The following is a 19,638-nucleotide window of genomic DNA, read 5'->3' as shown; positions in this document are numbered from 1 at the left end:
GTGACTTATGGCAGAAGGGGCTTTTGGCAAATTGTGATGACGCGGGGTGACCTTGTTACGTCTGGCATTCCTTTAAAGAGATAAATACATTAAAAGTGAAATGTGTGTCTAAAATTGTGTGACAGCCACATCGGCGTTTCCTGCGAGGTGTGATGGATGGTGCGAGCACCTCGCAGCGTGTCTTTTTCGCGAGCTTTCCATGGTGGCTCACTGGCGAGAAGATACGGCAAGGCAGCATGTTGTGATGAAGGTCATTTGAAACTGAAGTGTCTAATTTAGTGTGTGAAACATGAGTTAAACTGAACTCTTGTCAACCTAGCAATGACAGGGCCTGTGGTATAAACCACTTATCGCAGATTCGGGCCACATGACGGGAGAGGCACCCCAGGCTGATGTTCATCCGGCATGCCTTCCACACAGCAGCAACATGCTTCACTTTCTAGGTTACGCCTCTTGAACTCAAACACACGCTTTGTCTTGATGGCCATTCTCAGTGAAATCACAAAGCTGCAATATAAATAGAGACGATGGTAGTACTCAGTCCCACCAGAGGTCTGAGTCTGAATATAACCTGCAATTTGGTCCCTTGAAAATATCTGCTATCGTAGTCTTTTATTGTCCTTGGACTGTTCCTGTGAATATAGCCCTTTTCAAGCCAGGATGACTGGGATCTGTGCCCTTCATGTAAATATCCCCCTGTGATGTGGTTTCAGAACAAAGAAGAGCCATATCTGGTGAGCTACCCTTGCTCTGAGTCTTGGGTTTAGACGTTCCCAACGGGGCCAATCTATCACCATGTGATTTATAGGCTTTTCAGGGTGGGGGCAGAATGGGGTGTTAAAGAGATGGAGAAAGAGAAAGTAAAGGAGTGAGAGTAGGAATGAGAAGCTAGAAGGAAAGGAAAAAGACACAGATAAGGACAAGAGACTGAACGTGGTAGTGAGGAGGGGTATAAAACCAAAAGAGCAGATGGAAAAAGCAGAGAAAGAAATTAAACATAAAAATAATCAATGTCTTTATCCCCATGCTAGCACAAGCTACATCTACACTCGTTTATTACTGCATTGTTGATGATGAGCTTTATTATAAATGGATTAACATCTTAGATTGAAAAAAAAAGAGCTGAAACTGTAAATTAATGATACTGAGAGTGAAATGCCATATGGATATAATATCCACAAAGTTTAATTGTTGATTGTGGGTTGATTAGTTTTATTACATCAAGACACCAGTTCCAGTTTTTAATTGCACATTGTGATAAATGCACTAATGGGGTTATAATGAATAACATTATCTATTTTTATTCATGATACACAGTTAGTGATACACTGCCAATGAGAGTGGTTATTACTTTTGCAAACATTTGTTGAATGTTAAAGTGAATAAGAACTGTTATTTTGGTAACGTGTAATTGATAATCACAGTACAGTGAGTCAGTTTATTCTAATTTATTTTCATTAAGAAAATGAATTATCTAAACTAAATTGTTTGATGGAAACCTTATATCTCCAAGTTTGGGTTAAAGATTCTGATGAGTTTAGAAAATTAATGTTATTTTATGTTTTGTTTTTTAAAATCTAATTAAAATTTTTAAAGTGAAAACTTTGGTAGTATGTTTGGCAGTGATTTTATGAGAATTGTTCAAAGCAACTACTAATTTTCTGTGAAGTGATAATAATAATCATAACAAATAACAACAATAATAATAATAATAAACTTTATTAACTCTTAATCAGTTTAATTAAGTTACAGAGTACTTAACAGAGGTAAGAAAAAAGTAATTAAAAAACAGCAATTAAAAACAAATGGAGAGGGAATAAGATAGAGGGGACAGACGGGAATAAAATGAAGTTCCACAACAATATAAACTGTCTGAAGTGGGATAATAAAAAAGCAACATGTCAAACTTTCATTAAAGAATGTAGAGAAGAAAGAAGAGATTTAAAAGACACTAAAGGTGTTGCTTGTCTGGTATAAATAAGCACAGTTTGGGGGCTCTTACAGCGAAGGCCCGGTCAGATTTGGTCCCTGGCTGAGACCTGGGAATAACCAGCAGAGCCCCAAACAATGAATGTCCCCAGTTGAAGTCCGTTTGGGATCTCTGTTGCATTACACCTCTCCTTCTCCCCTTTTTGCCTCTCTGATTCTTCTCTATCAAGTCACGGGGGCATTAGGCTGAGTAAGGAAACCCAGACAACGCCCTCAAGCTCTGTCTAGGGGATCCTAAGGCGTAGCCAGGCCATGAGAGATATGTAATCCCTCCAGCGGGTTCTGGGTCTGCCCCGGGGGTCCACTGCCAGTTGGACGTGCCCAGAACACCTGTAGAGGGATGTGTCCAGGAGGCAAAAACTGAGGATACACTTGGTTGAATGTTGAATGCCCACTATATTTACGGAGCATCAGCAATGTATAGGTTAAGTGTCATTTTCAGTATCTATCATGTTAACTGACACACTATTAAATACACATTTAGAGAAGGCTACATGTATTTTCACAATGTAGAATTTGTACATTGGTGAACCAAATATAAGCATCAATTTTGTTTTTCTGCTTTAATCATAACTAACTGTGTATGTTAATGCTGCAGTTGGCTCATTATCTCTGAACCTTGTGTGAGAAATGAGTATTATCTAAACTAAATGCTGAAAATGTGCTGCACTCCTTTTTTTGCAGTCTGTATTTATGTCATCACACAACTTAAATCTTACTTCTAACCATTCCTTCTTCTTCATTTCTTTGTTTTATGATAGATATGACCATTAAATATGTTGTTTCTGAATGGACCATCTCTTTTCTTTTCACTAAATACAAACACCACACCTGAGATACAAAGTCATCTATACACACTCAATATATACCCTCACCCATCCTGCTGTTGTCCTTCTAGCCTGACCTCCCAAACAGAGTGCAGACCCCCCCTGTGCTGTGACCCAGAATGATGATAGCGAGGCTATCAGTCCCTGTCAGGCCACACAGTCAGGCCCGTTTCCACTAAATCCCAGTCAATCACCTGCTTCTGTATCACACATTCCCAGATGGCAGCCACCACCTCTGCGCTGTCCCAATCCATCATATGTCTGATTCTGTAAAGCAGCAGATATTAAAGGACCAATGCGTAAGATTTAGTGGGAGCTAATGGCAGAGATGGAATATAGTATTCAAGTATGTTAATAAAATGAGAATTGTTGCATTTTCGTGAACCTTAGAATGAGCACTTTATATCTAAAGAGGGAGCAGGTCCCCTTCCATAGAGGCTGCCATGTTGCACCACCATGTTTCTACAGTAGCCCAGAGCAGACAAACCAAACACTGGCTCTACAGAGGGCCTTTACACATTTTACACAAGTTTTACAACTAAAGGGGCAATCTGAAACCACATCACTAGATACCATTAAATCCTACACACTGGTCCTTTAAAGGTTTTCAGGGGTAAGCTTTTTATTGCAATTCAAACCCACAAATCTGCTAGAGAGCAGGTTAGAGGTTGCCCTGCTCAGAGCTAATAACCTTTGATCTAACCCAGTTCACTGTCCATTACTCAAAACTACTACTCACTAGGCCATATAACCTCTCATCACCCCTCGTATTATATAACCCCCTTTCTGTCCTTCTAAATGCCTGTACACTACGCCACTCTCATACACTGTTTATACACAAACACTGCTCTCTCGCCTTCATGGAGGAGTAGATATATGAGAAAGTCATTCTAACAACACATTTCGAGTATTGGCAATCAATTTGTATCTGTATCTGTAGCACAAGGAGAAAAACACTGTAGTGGTTTTAACTGCTAACAAAATTGCTCAGATGAAAGTACAGGACAGAGACAAGATATGCACCTATTGCTTTTAAGCTGCCATTTTAACTGCATTTTTTAGACTGTGTAGACTATTTGGTGCATTTCATGTGTCAGTTTCAGTTAAGACAGTATAAAATGAAAAGAAATAATAGCTGTGGGTATCGCTTTCTACTACAGTTTAAAAGAATCTCCATAAATGGTAAAGACATGATTGAATAAAGTGTCCTTATGGCCTGGACGCCCTGCAGCTCTTCCAGACAGTAAGCGCTTAACTGTCCTTCAGGGGTTTTGACGCATTAAAGAAAAAATAGTAGATAAAAGAACAAGAAAAGTTATGCTTGAGGAGGATATATGCAGTTGCTGTACAGTTACACCTGTAATCATCATAGAGGTCTGTCAACATAAATCTCTTTATGCTGCCTGAGGAAGAGCGCTAAGCTGGAAAAGCATTGCAATCCAGAAAGGCTGCCAGTTAAAGCTTTTTGTGTGTGTGTGTGTGTGTGTGTGTGTGTGCAGCTTTTGTACCTTTAGTGATTGCATTTGTGGTTGTATTGAGCAGATTATATGTTCTCTCATTTTTCTTCATTGTACGTCTCTTTGGTGGAGGAGGATATACCACCAGCCAAATGGATTTTCAACAACCAACCAAACGTTGTCCTTTAATGGTTTATGACTGATCTCTGAAGCATTAGTAAAACAAGTAATAACAATTAATGAAGCCATTAAGAAAAAACGTACAAACCATTTTGCTAAAGTATGCCTAATTATTGAGCTGTATATAATTTGCCTTCAGCTTCACAGGTTGGATAAAACAGAATAATAGTAAGTTACAATACATTCAATAATAAATAACACAGTATTCACAGTACAGACACAAGTTATTGCATTTGACATGAAATACTTTTTGTAAATGTATATAGTTGCTAAAGCGGCTCTATAGTGTCTTCCTGAGGGTTAGTTTTATGAATTCTTCAAAAACAAAAAATGTGTCTTTCTGTTTCACCTGTGTTTTATATATAAAACATATGTAATAGTTGCACTACATTTTAATGGAAACTTAGCTACCTTGTTTCCTTAAAAGTTCAAAAGTTCTAACTTCACGCTTGCTAGTACACACGTACCTGCACAGAAATGCAAACATCTACGGGTGTGTAGAATCACACACATGCATACATTCATGAATGCACTCACTACATAGAGTTTCCATCAATACCTCATATCATTAACCCCCATATGAAGGTCCCTTTCATCAACCCCAGGGCCATTTATTATTTTGATAAACAAGCAGCCTGACCTTGTTGCCATGGTACCTTTCCCTCTGTCCCACTTCACCTCACAAAAATCCCTGGAGTAGTGCCCGTATGCAAACACAGGAAGTAAATCATCTGTGAGTGAATAAGGTTAGGGACTGATGGCCTTTCAACTTTCTTTGACCTTTTTTTGGGGGGGTTGTTGCATGAGCATCCTCGTGGGAACTCAATACCCTCTGAGCATGAATTAAGTACAGTTTCATAATAAAAGAGAGAGAGAGAGAGAGGGGGGATATGGAGGGATGTGGGGAATTTTATTATTAATTGGATTGGATACTTCTACAGGCGTCAGCAAAATGTATGCGTTCCTGTCGTCTCATTACTGTCCAGCTATTTCAGCAACTTCCTCCAGATGCTGGAAGTTTTCTATCTTCTTCTCTTACAGTCCAAAGTTTCAGCTAAACAAGAATAAGTTATGCCAAACTTGTAACTTAAATTTCTGTCGATTAATACTTTCAGAGTTGCTGGGGGGACCTCGAGCTGATTAAAACATATACTGGTCTCTTGTGATAAACTTGACAAGCCTTCTGGTACTTAGTTTAATAGATTCTGCAATCTGTCTTAAGGAACTGCAAAGAGTTATGTGAGGCCAGGTTCAAGTTGAATCCATAAATCTGGATATTGTAGCTTTATGCTAAAAAAATCTGGGAGATAATATATGATGAGCTAAGATAACAAACGATGACCAGAAATGACCAGAGATTAGATAAAGAGACAGTAGAGGTGATCATTTGAGATAAACCTCTGGAAAATATGTCTTTAGACTGTCACTTGCCGTCATTCGTAGCATAATAAACTGCCATGAAAATGAAGATACAGATATACAGAATATCATCAGCGCAAATACAGCAGGACACACACTTACAGAGTAGGCATACAGTCACTGGCTGTAAGGACAATCCACCACACATACACTCATTTCATTAATACGTCTATAAACTTATACAAAATGATCCCAGCAGCAACATAACAAAAAAACTTTATTAAGCTTGAAATGTTCTTTGTGTCTGAGAAGTGTCCTGTTAGCTCTATTAACTCACCCAAAAAGCTTTTTCAGTTAGAAACCAAGACTATTGTTATTTATTTATTTGTCGTATTTTTGTCGTGCACATACAAGTACGTGACCCGCATGAAATGACAAAACACCAAAACACAGTTGCAGTGGTGAAACATTTGTCAAACATAGACAGGAACAAAACTTTTTATATTACATTGCAAACAGAGCACTTTGTCTTCTATACCAAGCTCTACAGATAAAAATCTGCCACACAGAAGGCTCTTCCTCCTGAAACAGCATGCACTGCTAAATACAGCAGCCTTTCAATCATCATCTAATGAGCAATAAAACATAAAAATAGACTCGGTCTTAACTGTCTTACTGTTTAATACCTGTCAAAATGTGGATGTTACCTTGACAACAGCTACTTCTGTCTGGGCTCCATATTACTTACTATCTAAAGCAGCCACTGACATTTTAATAGAAAGATGTGATGATTTTCTTTGTCACATAATACACCTTTACTTTAATGACATGATCAGTGGTGGAAGAAGTCAGATCCTTCATACAGTAAAGTAGCCTAGCAATTCAACAATGTAACATACTCCATTACAAGCAAAAGTCCTGCATGAAAAATCCTACTTAAAAGTGCATAAATATTAGCAGCAAAATCAGTAAAAATACTCATTTCAACCCTTTATTATACATGACATCATTAGATTATTAATAGTGAAGCATCAGTGTTAGAGTAGCATGTTACTGTTGTAGCTGCTGGAGGTGGAGCTAGTTTACACTACTTTATATACAGTTAGCTAGTTTACACTACTTTATATACAGTTAGCTAGTTTATACTACTTTATATACAGTTAGCTAGTTTATACTACTTTATCCACAGTTAGCTAGTTTACACTACTTTATATACAGTTAGCTAGTTTATACTACTTTATATACAGTTAGCTAGTTTACACTACTTTATATACAGTTAGCTAGTTTATACTACTTTATATACAGTTAGCTAGTTTACACTACTTTATATACAGTTAGCTAGTTTATACTACTTTATATACAGTTAGCTAGTTTACACTACTCTAAATACAGTTAGCTAGTTTAGTCCAGTGGTTCTCAACCTAGGGGTGGGGCCCCTCCAAAGGGCCACCTGATAAATGTGAGGGGTGATGAGATGATTAATGGGAGAGGAAAGAAGAAAAAACAAACCTTAACAAACCCGATACACAAATCATTTCTCAATTCTTTGACTTTTTCTATAATCTTTTGTTGAAATATTGAATCATTTTAACATTTAACTTGTTTTTTTTTGCGTTTCCACTAGGGATAGTAGCTGATACCTGGTACTTTTTTAGTACCTGCTCTGCTGAGGTTCCAAGCGAGCCGATACTAAAATGTGACGTCAACAGACTGCCGGCCACTGATTGGTCAGAAGAGTTGTCGCTGGAAGAGTCATGAGCGGTCCCACACAAGAATCAAACCCAGCATTTTTAAATACCGGCAACAGCGTTACAGCCATACGGCTCAATTTTGTTGCTTTGTGTGTGACAGAAAGCCACATACAGCAGCAAGTACACCACTGCCTCCAAGTCCTCCATTGTTTATGTGTTTGTGTCACGTATAAAACGAAGTCACAGCAGTTTCGTGGAGCTGTGCTATGATGACCCCGCCCACGTTGAGTAGGTACCTTTTTGTAATGGAAAAGGTTGTTCCTGGAACCGTGTCGAGTCGAGTCGAATAGTGCTGGGACTGTGTAGTGGAAAAGCGCCATGTCCAAAGCTAAAAAGGTTGGAAACCATCTTTAACAATGTGTTGTAGTTCAAAAGCTTGTTATCTTATCCATTGTGTTAAATCTTCATCTGAAAAGAAAGTAAAGTATTTCCCCCTGAAGTGTAGTAGAGTGGAAGTATAAACCATAAAATGTATATACCCAGGTAAAGTAGTACTTGATACATGCACTAATACTTTTGGCCTTCTTTGTAGCACGTAACTTTGTAGAGCTCAAACAACTAATCAGTTATTTGATTGACAGAAAATGAATCAACAACTATTTCAATTATTGCTCAATTATTTTAAATTATGCATAAGTGACAAACATTTGTTGTTTGCAGTTTCTTAATTGTGAAGAATTGTTGCTTTTCTTTCTTGTATGTGGTTTCAGACTGTTAGACAAAACAAACAATTTGAAGATGTCACTTTGGGCTTTAGGAAATTGAGATGGGCATTTTTCACTATTTTCTGACATTATGGGCCAAACAATTAGTCGATTCATCAAACAAACAAAAACAAAAAAGATAATGAAAATAATTGTTTGCTGCAGCCCTGTAACTTTCCACAAACCCCTTATCTTCTATTTCATACACCACTCAAAAGAATTACAACTCACACAGTCTCACTGCTTGGCATAGAGAGACTGCATGCACAAATTTAGCTTAAAATATTCAGCTTATTATTCTGAGTGTGAAATATGAGGCAGAAACAAAGTATGAGCCTGTAAGAGGTCAAAAACTTGAGCACAATGTACAAGTTTATATGCGTAGAGATGAGACGCTGGAGTTCTTGTAGGCGACGAGACAGATTGTGGGAGACGTGTGAAAATTTGCAGCTACGGTAAAGTGTGAAGATTCATTGCTACAATTACATAGCTTTTACAATAATAGAACTTTTGCTTCATTATACTAATGCTGCTCTGTAAACAACAGATGTGAGTTGTTGGAAACTGTTTTCTCAAGGGGTTTCAACTGCGCACAGACACAGAAGAATAAACTGTCTCATCTGTGATTTTTGCCTCTTTTATGATCATATCGGGAAAAAACAATAGGGACCAAATGTTTGAAGATCCATTAATTGGCTCAAACACAAACACAAAGATAACACAAACTAGAATAAGAACTAGCTTAACAAATTACTTAACAGAAGAGAGGAGCTTTAGAGGGGAGAAAGATAGAAATCAAATTCTGTCTGTCAAATGTGTTTATTTGCATCATTACACAAGAGCTCTTGGTCTGTTTGTCTTTCTGTCTGACTGCAGTGTTACATCACCAACTCCACTTAGCTGACTGTCTGTCCTCTGCATCATTCACACAGCATACTGCTCATCAGTCAAACTGCAATCCCAGAGGCTGCCAGGTTTAACACAGCCTGTCTCACTTCAGACTCTCTGTTTTTCTTCACCTGAACAAAGACTGTATTCCTTCAGAAATGACATCTGACGCCCGGCTGTCTGCATGTTACTGTGCCAAAAAAAAAAAAAACCTAATAAAAAAAAAATCACATTAGCTAATCTACTTCCTTCCACCTGAGTCCCATCTGCCTGTCTGACCTCGTCCTTTTGATCTGCATCTGTATGAGAGCTTTCCTCCATACCTCAGCGGTGCTTGTCTCCTCTCTGAGCTGCCTACAGTATGACGTCTGTCTGTCTGGCTACCAGACAAACGCATCACCTGTACCTTCACTTTCCACTGAAAACCCCCACTGCCTGTCTGTAGTTATTTTAACCAGAAATCCTTATTAGCCAATACACTTTTCTGCACCTGAGTAACTCTTGCCAGCCTGATCCCATCCTCCTTCATTGAGCTGCCTACACACACATATACACACACACGCACACACACACACACACACACACACACACCAGTCAATGAATGGACAGACACACAGTCGCCGGAGGTGACAGCTATCTGCTCGTTTATTTTTCATCCTTCCATCAAAAAAAGGAGGGCAGAGGGCAGATGCATTGGAATCTGTCTGCTTGTCTCTGCCCGTATCTATCTTGAAAGCCCACCTGAGGTCTGTTACATATATACAGTATATATGTACAGTACTTATCTTCCTGTCAAGACATTTCATGTTTTTCTTGACTTTATCAGACCCAGCCTTTATTTGATTTCTATCTTCCCTTGTCTGTATTCCTGTTGCTTCTTTGTTATAAACTACATTTCCAGTCAGTCATTTGTCTTTGTATATAATTGACAATGAAGTAGATTGTTTGTCAGGGTCTACCATAAAGACTCAGATGAGTATATTGTGATATTACACCACTATGGCATATAGTTAAAGTTCATGACTAAAGCTGCTTCTTAAAGCTAGGAAAAGGTCATGGTTATGGTTAAAAAACATGACATCATTTGCTAATGAGGGAGCCTTTACACAGGGTTCATAAATTTCAGCTAATGGCTTTATTAATGGCTTGTAAATAATTTACTAAGCCTTTCTAGATCAGTTAGAAGTCATTAATAAGAACTATTGGGTCACTTGTTTTAGATATATGGAAGCTTTTAAATGCCAACATTTAAACAAATAAAAAAGAAGACTTAGCAACCCCTAGTTTTTTCTTATTAATGGCTGATAAATGATTTATAAAACATCAATAATGTTTTTATCAATCTTTTAAAATGATCATTAATGACAACTGACTATGAAAGGTGAAATATTAAGTAGTGCTTCCAAAAACATTGTGATTGTTTGTAAGGTGTGATATGTACACCCCAGTCTCTTACTGGAATGATTAACTGATTAATATACTGATGGAAAATTCACTATTCTGATAAATAATCAAATAACCATTTAAATTAAAATGTTCAAGTAAAAATGCCAGTACATTTTCTGGTTCCAGCTTTTCAAATGTGATGATTTGCTATTTTTATTTATCATATATGACATTACTCAAAGCTGAAGATCATTATTGATAATAACTATTTTTATCACAAGGGAGTTTTTGTTGGTGATTCACGGAAGTATATTAGATTCAACCTGGATATTAAGCATTTTTTCTATTTTACAGCCCTTCCAAAGTTGCTGTTGCAGTATAGTCCTCCCTACATCCTTTATTCACAGCCCCAAACAACATTTCTCTTATCTGTCAACCCCAACCTTCTCCCCTCTTCTTCATGCCTCCTTCCTCCACTCCTTTCCCCTCTCTGCCTTCCCCTCCAGACTACTTATTTACTAATGATGTGCAGCAAACGCTTACTCTTGTGTTTTCACGCTGCACTCTCCACCTCCCCTCTGCACCTCGTTCCTCTCCATCTTCTCGTCCCCCCACCTCCCGCTTCATCCTGTTCCCAACCCTTGACTCCACCTTTCCTGACCCCCTCTAGGTGAAACCTGGGTGGCTTTAATTGGCTGGTATCAATTAAATTCTGAAAGCACATGAACTCACTGGGGACGAGTAAGTGGACTTTTCTTTAGCTAGTTATCTCCGTTTCCTACTCTTTTGCCTCCTTGGACTCCCGGACCTCAGTTTGTCCTCCACCAGACATGGAATTGATGCCTCTCCAGCCAAATCTTTCCTTTCATTACATGGCCAACTCACTTCCCCCCTTTCTCTCTCTCCTATCCTATCTCTCCCTTCCTTATCCATTCCTGCCGCCACTTTTAAATAGATCCCTGCGGCAGCGACTGCGCCAGACATGGCCTCCATCATGGGACCAAGAGGAGGCTAATGCCTTTTTAATGAGGCCTCGGCCACAATGTGACACAGTAAAGTGGCAGGAATCGGTGGCTGGTGAGCCCTTGGTCCAAGGTATTTATCACCTAAAACCCTCTGATCCACTGTGCCTGTGGGAGGGAGGGAGAGAGCAGTAGAGACAGAGTGGGAGGTAGGAAGAGGTTGAAGGAGGAAAGGGAAAGTTACCAAAGAACCCAAAAAAGCAGGAGGGAACACCTGAAAAAAATCAGTTTTTCATGAAATAGCCATAAAAAAGAGCAAAAGAGCAAGAGAAAAGAAGAAAAGGGAGAGAACCAGAGTAAATGCAAGAAATCAAAACCTCTGGTCTTCTTCTTCTTTTTTTTTTTTAGCCCCTTCCCTTTCTCCTCAACATCTTAAGTGGCTTATCCCTGTTTAGCATCCCACCAACAATTGCCCCTGGATGCTGCATAATGTGAAATCATAATAGTAACCATCATGCTTTGACAGTAATTAATATTCCTCCATACATATTGCTGCAGAGCCTGGGAGAAAGGCACTGAGAGTGGTTTGCCTCCTTTGAGGGAACTCACATTATTATATTCCCACTTCATCCAATATTAATACCCATTGGGCCCAGTATTCTAATATGAGTTCTAGTGAAATGGCCTTAAGTGGCTGAATAGCAAATAAGATAGATTAGCAACAAAAGAAAACCACCTATTTCATTATTAACACAAATGATTGAAGGTAATGGGCAGGGTAAAGGCGTGAAATCAAAGAAGCTCTGAAATATGAACTAGTAGAATCTCCTTAAACTCCATTTCTGCACCACCAGTGCGCTCGCTCAGGACTTCAATGGTCAGTCTATTATATGGCTCTGCACCACATAAAAAGAGTGTGAAGTCCAATAAAAAAGCCGTTTTAAAAATTGCCCATTGTAGTTACTTACTTCAATCTTTCCACACGGCTGCACTGAGCTCTGAACCGGCACCTTTCATTCTCTCACACAACCCGATGCTCATAAAGTGATTTTTCTTTATCACGTTATTGCTTATTGTGGTTCCTTAGAGGTGCACTATCCTCATATTATTTAATAGTTTTATTTCTTGAGATTTTCATTCAATCAAACCTCATTTTTTAGTACTCATGGCTGGCAGTTTTTGAGCAATGGCCATTCAATGTATTTGCATTTGGTAATGGCCTCTCTGTAGTTTTCATCAATGCCAGCAGAGTCAGCATTTCCTGTGTGGGGAAGAGTACACACAAGGGATTCGCAGGAAGCCATTCATGCACGTACTGAATGTGATGTTAAAGCTGGTGCCATGAAGGTATTTGGCAAAGAAGGGTGTAGTTGATGTGTCCTTTGGTAAAACAGCCATAGCTGTAATGATTCATTGATTAATTGATCCACAGGAAATTAATCTCCAACCATTATGATAATTGAATAATGGTGTTACTCATTTTTGACAGCAAAACAATCAACAACAAGACACGTCACCATGTACTTTCCACAATTTTCTAAAATTCTATCCATGAAACAATTAAATCACTTAATTGAGAAAATAATGGAGAGATGAACCCATAATGAATTTAAGCTTGAGTTGCATCCCTAAAAAATGTGAATCAATTATTTCTCTCGGCCTACAGTTTCTGTAATGGCCTCTGGGTTGTTTCATTGTAACGTAAACATACATGTGTTGCTCCTCTCCTCATGAATTTCTGATAGAGTAGCTACTCATGTCATTTTTTCTGTCTGCAGTTATCAATGCGAGTGTCATTTTGAACTGAAGCTTGTGAGTTTTATTATTAAAGTGCATTTGCAGTCACGACTAGTGTCACCAAATAATCCAGGACTAAAATTTTAAGGATTATAACTTCAAAAGGTTTTCTTAACCCTTCTGTTGTCCTCGACTCAAGGAAGGAAGGAAAGATGGAAGGAAGGAAGAAGGAAGGGAGGAAAGAAGGATGGAAGGGAGGAAGAAAGAAGGAAAGGAGGATGACACAAAGGTTAACTACACTCAGGCATTCATCACCTCAAATCTACAAGCTTGTGTAAGGTGTATACAAGTAGTTCAACCTCTAACCCTCTAACTTTGTCATGTTACGACAAAGTTAGAGGGTTAGAGAGTCCTACGCACTTGGCTTACAACTGCACTTTATATTATATACAATTACACCCTCTAACCACTAAATTTCAAAAGCTCTTCTCCTTCTGATTGCACTTAATCTCATCTCTTTCAACTTAAAGCAGAGTATAATTGACTGCCTTTACAAAGAAGCCAAATATAAACCATAAAGAAGTCTCATTCACAGAGAGGACATCACAGAAATGTTGTCATAAAGTAATGCACCATGCTGCTACAGTACAGAGAGAGAGATGCAAGTGGTGCAGAAAAAGACTGTCGGGGTAAAGAAATAGCTTGTGACGGCAAGGCTGTTGGTACAAATCTCAGTATGAAATGACTCAGCAACTACCACCGCCATACCCTTGAGCTGGGCAGTGAAGCTTCTCAGTAGTCCCACAGTGGACTGCTGTGATTATAATTTGGACAGATGTCAGGTGAAAAGTTTGTAAATGTAAAGCTGGAGAAACCTCACACAGTACAGTCAAGTTTACAAGAAGAGGAAACAAATAAAAAAAAGTATTTATCTGTTACAGAGGTTCCACATTTTATAAGTTTATGGCACTATACTGCACTTTTTCCTCCACCCTCTATCCCGCACGACAAGGGGGGCTTTCTGATTTATATTCACATGGCAGGTTAAAATCGACTAGATTAGGCTTGATACCCCTGTGGGGAAATCTGTCTCGGACTCCAGCAAAAGTTTTAAGCAGTTGCAATGTCACTGGAGAATTGGTGTAATACTGTTTGGTGTAAAAAGAAACCAGACCCAGGATTCTCGGATACCCAGGATTCTCAAATAAGCTGTTAGACAGCCTTAGTATTGGTGTTGGGATAAGAATATATGCCCTTCAGTTTCCTGCTGCAAGCGCATGTTCCAGACAGTCATAAATGTTGTATGAGTCTGTGGAGAGCCTGGGGAGAAAAAGAGGAGAGGAGGAGAGGAAGTACAGAAAAGGAAGATAGAATAGCAAGAGGAAAAAGGAAGGAGAGGAGGAGGAGAGAGGAACAAGAGGGACTACATGTTTGTGGTTGCAGTGAAGGGAAAAACAACTTGGTTAACAGATTCAAGGCCAGGTTGTATGTTTAACTGAGTGAAATCTGCTTTTTAAAATCTTAATTAAGTCAGTTTTTTTTGTGTTGTGTGTTACTTTGAGATTAAAAGACTCATAAATGATCTTGGCCCCAGTTCATAAAAACCTTCTTGCTCTCATTACTGGAAGGTTTAGAAACATCTCAGATAGTGAGAGTCAGAAAGTGTCTCCACCTGAAATCAAAGGGATTTTAATTTTGATCAGCTTTGGACTGCTGTAATGAGCATCTGAGCATAAGAAACCTTGCTATGTGTGTGTGTGTAGAATAGGACATCAAAGTAATGATCTGCCTTGCATGACCATGTATACTGCATGCTGTAGGTTTAATCAGGCACTCTGAGACTCAATAAGTTCCTCGTGTAAATTAAAACAAAGCGATTTACATTAATTTACATTTGCTAGCAGCACATGGATTTCACAACAAGCTCTCTGATTTAACCATAGAAGGCATCCATTTATCACAATTTGTTCAGGTGCTTTCCACACAGTACTATGTTGTTGTTCTTTCCTGGAAAGATTATATTATTTGGAAATCTTAGAAATCTATTTGGACAAAGACCTTTTTGCAATTCCAGGAATATATTTGGGAATTCAGAAGAAAATTGGGTCACGTTGCCTTTTTTAGTTTTTGCCTCTTCTTTCCTTTCTTCATTTTTCATGCTTCCTACTACAATCCTTTCATGCTTGATTCATTTCATCTACTGCAACTACTCTAATGATTATTTCCATTATTGTTTCATCTTCTGATTATTTCCTAAATTAATAGACTAATTGCCTGAGGGGATTATATCAAATGTTTGGTTCGTCTGATGAGCATTTTAAAATTCAAAGATTTGCTATCACATGAGACACACAATAGCTGCCAGTTTTCGAAATTTAGAAGCTATAACTAGACAATTATGGCATTTTTGCTTTAAAAATTAAATAAATGATCAATTGTCTGAATAGTTAGTGGTTTTAACTCTACTTTTATTGGTCCTTTACCTTTCTCTTTTCATTCTCCCTACTCCACTCCTTTTCATACCCTTTTTAATACCCAGCCAATACAATATATTCTTCTATAATCTGTTTTTTCTCCCTCTTATTTATTTACCTCACTATATATTTTGACTTTGCTTTCCTCATAAGTCATTATTCTGAAACCTTGGAGGAAAAAAAACATATTGAGAAGCAGAAAAGCCACCAGTCCTGGCAACAAACACTGTTTCTCTCAGGGCTGATGTGGGGCAGTGATGAATACGATGGCTTCCCTGTCATTAATCAGACCGCAGCTTGTCTCTCTCTGGGATGGCCCCCTGTCCAAAACAGAGACCGCAGAGCCCCCTCTCTTTTCCCTCTTTCTATCCCCCTCTCCCTCCTCCCTATACACCTGATAACTATCATCCCCATCCCTTGGTCCCCCTGGTGACGAGGTTCTCCCTCAACGCAGATGCTAAAAAAAGGGCCTGGTAGTGAAGCTGGGGAGGCAGGTGAGTGGAAAACAAGAAAAAGAGGGTGAATGAAACACAGAAGAAACAATGATAAACACAATATTACAAGGTAGGAAGCTTAGGAAATGTAGAAGGGAGACAAGTAAGGAAAGGGATGGAAGAAAAGGTGTGGAAAAATTTGGATAGGATAGGATAAAGATAAGGGCAGCAGGGGGGATATCAGGGAGCTCCTTTCTTTGTAATCCCCCTAACTCACCCCCTCCATCTCCGTTTGCTCCCACCCACAGAACACACTGGCCTGTCTTTAACAAGGCGCCTGTCCTTGGGAGATTTCTCTCATCATCAATCAACTGCAGCCGGGGGAGTCACACAGGGCAGAGAGCGGGCGAGAGAGATTGAGAGTAGAAGAGAACGACAGAAAGAGAGAGAGAGAGAGAGAGAGAGAGAGAGAGAGAGAGAGAGAGAGAGAGAGAGAGAGAGAGAGAGAGAGAGAGAGAGAGCGAGAGCGATGGAAAGAATAAGAAGGAAAGAGAAGGAGAAAGACATGAGGTAAAGAGAAGGAGGGTGAAATTGATTTAATTAGGAGATGGAGAAAGCAGTGAATGAGGGGGGAAGGCATACATTTCAGAAAACTCTCTCTGCTGTGCCGCTATTTCTCATGTAGCTGTGTCATACATCGCTGACAACAGACTCATTGAATATGAAACAGCCACTGTGTGCATGGCTGTGCTGCTGCAACATGTTTTTTTGGCAAATCCCAGTGCACTATGAAGGCCAACAGTGCTGCTTTCAGAGGACATTTTCTCTTCAGATATGCCAGATGAGGGAGATTTATTGTTGGGATTTAAGTTTTGATCTCTCATCTTTTGTTGTTTGTTGTCGTGTCTGCTCATGTTTGATAGCGGAGACCAACAGAGAATCCGAGTTTAACATCCTTTTATTGCTATATATGCAGTCAGGTCAGTAGAATTCAAGTGCCACACTATTTACAATATAAAGCAGCTAATGTTCAGAGCGAAGACCTGGATATCTGCCAGCGTGACAGGGATAATTGAGCTTCTGGAAGATTTTATTTAATTCACTTAATGTCACAAAAAACTTGACTCAAGGATGCTTTTTTCTGGTTCTATGTGATCAGACAGAAGGGTAAGATGAGCACATTTTACTCTAAGGAAATACACTATTAAATGTTTCAAGAGATAGAGATGTCAGGTCTATATTAGTTAAGTCAATCATTCCACCATGAAATTGCATTTCATCAAATGTCCAGTCAACCTCTGTGCCTGGCCAAAATGTCAGTACAATACTTCCACATGTTAATATCAGGGTAGGATTTTGTATGTACTTTTGAACTCTGCTATCAATGTCAATTGTGAAGGTTGTGAAGGCCCAAAAACAAACAACAAATTCCTTTTTTTATTTTTTGGCCTTCACACCAGCAGGGTGCGTAGAGGGCATGCATGGGGTCATTTTGCTCTTCATTTGGTGTCTGTGTATAAAGACATGTATGGTGACATGTACAATGACAATAAAGACTATTCTATTCTATTCTAGATAAAGAACAAGACTAGGTCAATACCTACTGTAGTACATGGCTGGACCACGTATGGTCAATGTGTGAAATTGTGGGCAGTTTGTTATAGGGATAGTTAGAGGTAGTGTCTATAATATGGATTCCTGGACATTAAATATCAATTAAATGCAATTTTCTGTAGTGGTACCAGTAATATTTGTTGTTTAAGTGTGGCCCTACTGAAGTAGCCTATCACATGACATGGTTAAGCTACTTTTTTAGTTAAAAAAGGATTATAAATACAGCTGCAAGAACAAAACATTCCACTCATATCTTGGGATGTTTGATTTGAGGGAGAATGTCATATTCAGTGTTGGGGGTAACGGATTACAAAGTAACGGACTACTGTAATTTCGTTACCTTTATGGGTAATGAAGTAAACCATAAAGGTACATCAATAAATTAAAATCAATAAATTATAATGTGCAAATTGCTAACTATTTTCTAAGGCATCACTAAAAAAACCAAACATTTTATTTAAGCACAGAATCCAGATTTCAGTTTTTTCAGATTTAATGGTTAAATTTCCATTTTTTTGTAACATTTGCAGCCCTGAAGGTCTGCTAAGGATTGTTACACTAACAGGAGAGTGGATTTGGACTGGGAGGCCGCAGGGGAGCTGATGGAGAGACCTAGGCTCCACAGGTGCAGCCTCAGGACCTTAATGCACTTCAGGTATCAGGGTTGGACTCATGGCGGGACTACGGTGGCGTGCAGCGGCCAAACGTGTGCTGCTTTAAAGTGAACTCGTCTGGTTAACAACATAACGTAAGAGAAACTACCAAGAGTGTTTGCTTGTTTGTCATTGTTGCTAATGATATCAGACTGGTTACCAACAGTAACAGAAGCAGTGGGACTTAATGGGATACTTCATCACTATTAAAGAAAGAAGAAGACATCACATAACGAGAGTCAGATATACATTTTCTCTCTGTCTTTCTGTCTCTGTGGTTGCTAATTTCTTCTCTGATGGTTAAATGTCTCTCTGTGGCTTTATAATGTGTTGTTGGTATTTTGCTTGAAGAGTTATAGTGAGCTGTCTGGACTCACATTTAAAGAGTCTGATTGATGTGAGATTGATCCAGGTTTTAATTGAGGTTGTTCAGTCACCTGTTGATGTTGTGTGATTTGTGAATCAGTGTGCAGGAGGCCTGGTTGCTTGCATGTGACAATTACTTAATTCTTGTTTGATTTCAAGCTGAGCTGTATATTGAGTAATAAGATTAAAGTTACCAGAATTAAGGCTTTTAAACACTAAACGTAACTAGAATAATAACAGTTGTAAAATGTCAGATTTGTAGACTCTTTTTATGTCGTGCATTAAAATAAGAGTGTGTAAATCATGTCATTTGATACATGCATTAATAATGTTTGGTGCAAACCTACATTTTTAGATCTGTGAATGTTTCTACTGTTCAGTCTTTCTCATATTCAATACTGATCTGTGCCTGTAGCAGATTATCAGCTTTGTGGCACTTTATAACACATTGGAAACAGATCAGAAATCATATGATATGTTGACTGTTTTTGATGAGAGCATAAATCTGTTGTCACAATAGAACAAAACTATAAATTTGAAGGTAACTTTGTTGGTAAAATGACACATTAAACCACTCCAGGGATGAAATGAGGGCTGCTTTGTTTAGAAAAAATATGTATAAGGCTTGGGGGGGGCAGTTTTATATGCCAATAAAGCAATTTGCTTTCTAACAAAAAACCCTGATTTAATTAGGTGGGGGACAATAATATAGTATGACTTGGTTTGTTTGTTGTGGTTTGTTACACTCTGTTTGTATATGGGTGGCTATAATTCAACAGGTTATGCCATAAATGATGTTGTTCCTGCCCCTTTTTAGAAAAACTTTGAGCCCCTCTAAAAGTCTCTACAGAGCCTGC

Source organism: Scomber japonicus, chromosome 15 (assembly GCF_027409825.1).
Source record: "Scomber japonicus isolate fScoJap1 chromosome 15, fScoJap1.pri, whole genome shotgun sequence".
Taxonomy (NCBI): Eukaryota; Metazoa; Chordata; class Actinopteri; order Scombriformes; family Scombridae; genus Scomber; species Scomber japonicus.
This window is presented reverse-complemented; position numbering follows the sequence as displayed.